The sequence below is a fragment of the Macrobrachium rosenbergii genome, unplaced genomic scaffold, assembly GCF_040412425.1.
Source record: "Macrobrachium rosenbergii isolate ZJJX-2024 unplaced genomic scaffold, ASM4041242v1 393, whole genome shotgun sequence".
In the NCBI taxonomy this organism is placed as follows: domain Eukaryota; kingdom Metazoa; phylum Arthropoda; class Malacostraca; order Decapoda; family Palaemonidae; genus Macrobrachium; species Macrobrachium rosenbergii.
In genome coordinates, this window is record NW_027100731.1 from 1,251,556 (window position 1) to 1,254,055 (window position 2,500).

Below are 2,500 nucleotides of genomic sequence, written 5' to 3' on the forward strand. Positions count from 1 at the left end.
AGCCTACAGAGTGAGCTATGATAGGACTGAGTAAAATCCAGGATTTAGGAAGAGGCAGAAATTTTGTGACAAGACGAAGTAACTGAAAGTCTATTTCAGTGGTTACGGCAAAAATGTGCATTTCTTGAAGAATTTTGGCTCTTTGGTAGTTACGAAGATCCCATAGCAACATTTAACGAGCCAACTAGTTAAATCGCACGTACATCAACATGCCAATTGTGGCAATTCAACGTTATTTGCATATTTAGTTTTTAACACAAGTAGCTGATATTCGGAAATAATATTCATTTCATTAAAACCGGCATGCTTTCTTCGCCGTCAACTCGTCGACGATGCACGAAGAAAGCAGTGCACGCGTCCGACTACACAACGTTCGTTCGGGAACGAACCTCCCTGTGTGTGAAATCGAGTGCGAACCAATGACACTGCGCTGCCCTTCATTCTACGGCTGAAGCGGTCACTGGTCGCAGCGGCGTGCTGCAACAATCGACCTGACGGCGTAATAAATGGTTGTATTTCGCAGCTGAAATACGTGTCATTTCATCGCTTACCGGAGAGAGAAGATCATTTTTCGCCTTCCCATTCTCATCTCTCGGTGCGACCCTCACGGATTCTAAGCAGCGTCTGCACATTTGAGGATCAGCAACCGCAACAGGCGGAAACACAGGCCAGATATGCCTGAGCAATTTCCAACCCATTGCAACTACAGCATACTCAAGTGCGCGCTTTTATTAACTGGCAATCAGCAAACCCACTTTTCCTTTCGAAGACCAACCGGCCATGCGTTGCGTCCAACGTGCGGAGTGGAAATCGCTGTCTCGAACGTGTATTTGCGAATGCTAAACATTGCAGTGCTTACCTCGGCCCCTGTCTGTGTCGAGCGGCACTGCTGCTCATAACGGGCGTCACTCGTGTCACATCAGTTCAATTGCTAATCTATTCACTGACACTTGTCTTTGCTCGCGCTGCCTCTCTCAGTTGCTGAGATCTCTCATTCTGCCCCTACTAACAGCGAGCAATCTTCTGTCGGTGCTGTCATCACTGTTTTGTGCATTGCTCCAGACGCACGACACACGGTGCCGCAACAAACATTCTTACCGTCTCGTACCTGGTGAAAAACGAGTGCCATACCTGGTAATCACCCCGCCAGTTTGCGGCATGAAGCACTCCATTCAGCGTGTCGGTGAGCAGACACGCTCTCCCACGGTGCCACCTCGGTGCCGCTGAAGTGCCGCTGATCTGGGAACGCTATAAACACTTTTTCGCTCATTTTCAAATACGCCCATCGGCAACTCGCGGAGGCTGCAATACTTCGGAATCGGTGACCGGGCATGGCATTTAATGGTGAAACTGAAGAAAAATTTGAAGACGGCTGAAAAGCGAACAGCGAAAAAGAAGCCGGAGAAGCATTCGTCGAAGCACCGGCTATCAGAAGAAGAGGAAAGGGTGAGAAGACAGCCAGGAAGCGTATAATGAGAAGCGAGCAGCGAAGATGAAAGAGCAGGAGACATTAACTAGCCATAGCGTTGAAGACTCCCGAAAAGCCAAGAAAGAACGATGCGGCGGCAGCACAACAACGTCATTTATCGACCTAAACCTGCCTCTGATCAATAACCTTGTGAGAAAAGTGAACCAACGACTTGAGGATGTAACCAGCGATAATTCTCTTAGGACCTATGTTGTCGGCCTGCCTGAGCCTTACTGCTTACCAGCGCACAAACGGAGAAAACTAAAAAGCTCGCAAAGCCCTGAACGAAAGATCAAGAAGAAGACATGGCTTTGCTTGTCGTGAACTAATACGCTAAATATGTCACTAGTGAAGACAAATTCAGAAAATGTGTGCCGGCTAATCACAGACTAGTGAACAAGCGGACCGATGTTAGAAATGCGATGCGACTACTATCTTCCGGTAGCCGAGCGCGTGTGTGATGGCGGCAGCCACTGCCGGCAACTAACGCAGAGGACATGATCCCGCCCATGTTTTGCGGCGCCACTCAAATGACGACCGCCTAACAAACACTCGCTGTCCCATCGTATGACCCATGCGAAGCATTCCCCGTTATAAGATGTCGCAGAACGACTAACTCGACAGCCTACCGCTGCCATATCGCCAGAATTAACGTTTCCCAACATAAGATCTGCGGTAACTGGGGTCCCTGCGACAATGAACTTTGCGGACACTCTTCTGCTGGGCGCTCACTAACGCTAAACGCGTGGTCACACTGAGCACGTGTTCGATGCCGCCTCCTTAACTGAAGCATTTCACCCTGGTCTGGACACAGATACATCGTGGCTCTTGATTCCAACACCGGTGCGCCTGCTCTGGAACAGCTCAGGCTGATAGAGGCCCAGGTGCCAGTGCCACAGTAAACCGTGACATGAGTGAATGAGCAGTCTGACATCCCCCAGTGACTGGGGTGGGCTGTAAAGGTGCGTAGTCTTTGGGCCCGATGTGTCCATTCGCGCGGTAAATCCTGCGGTGAACATCCTTTGAGTGTCC